A 619-nucleotide genomic window follows, 5' to 3' on the forward strand; every position below is an offset into this window, starting at 1 on the left:
CACGTTACCGACCGAGCGACTCACCTTACCGACCGCTCCCAACACTTCGAACACTTCGAACCCGATCGATTTTACATTTTACTTTTCGGGGTTATGTGAACCGCGGTGCGTTGACACTTGGTACGATCTTTTTAAAAGACCGAACGTCGGCGGCTATTTGCGATTTTTTAAATTTAACACAGAGCCGCCCTTTCTATGCCACGAGCACGACATTATGTCGCTTCGACCCATGCAGCGCCATCCGTGCCGATGTAATTTTATCCCGGGGAACTTGACTGAGCTCTTAATCGAGGTCTTCCTCGAGACTCCAACCCACATTATGGATAATAGTATAGGGCATAGGAGCGCATGAGCTTTAAAAATTGTAACCAAGTTAATCGTTGGTAAAGGCTAACGGATTGTCGATGATATTTCCTTTGAACCGCATCTCGCGTTAAATCAGTACTCTTACATTCCCTTAAACAGTGACTTAAACAGAAACTCGCTTGAATTTACAACAAATTAAAAATCGACTCCTCGAGATCTGTTATAACGTCAAGTTTCAAAATAAATATTCATACTATTTCTATCAATAATAAGAGATATTGTTTTGCTAAAAATCCATTCACTTTCCTACCAA

This window comes from Ceratosolen solmsi, unplaced genomic scaffold (assembly GCF_000503995.2).
Source record: "Ceratosolen solmsi marchali unplaced genomic scaffold, CerSol_1.0 scaffold29, whole genome shotgun sequence".
Taxonomy (NCBI): Eukaryota; Metazoa; Arthropoda; class Insecta; order Hymenoptera; family Agaonidae; genus Ceratosolen; species Ceratosolen solmsi.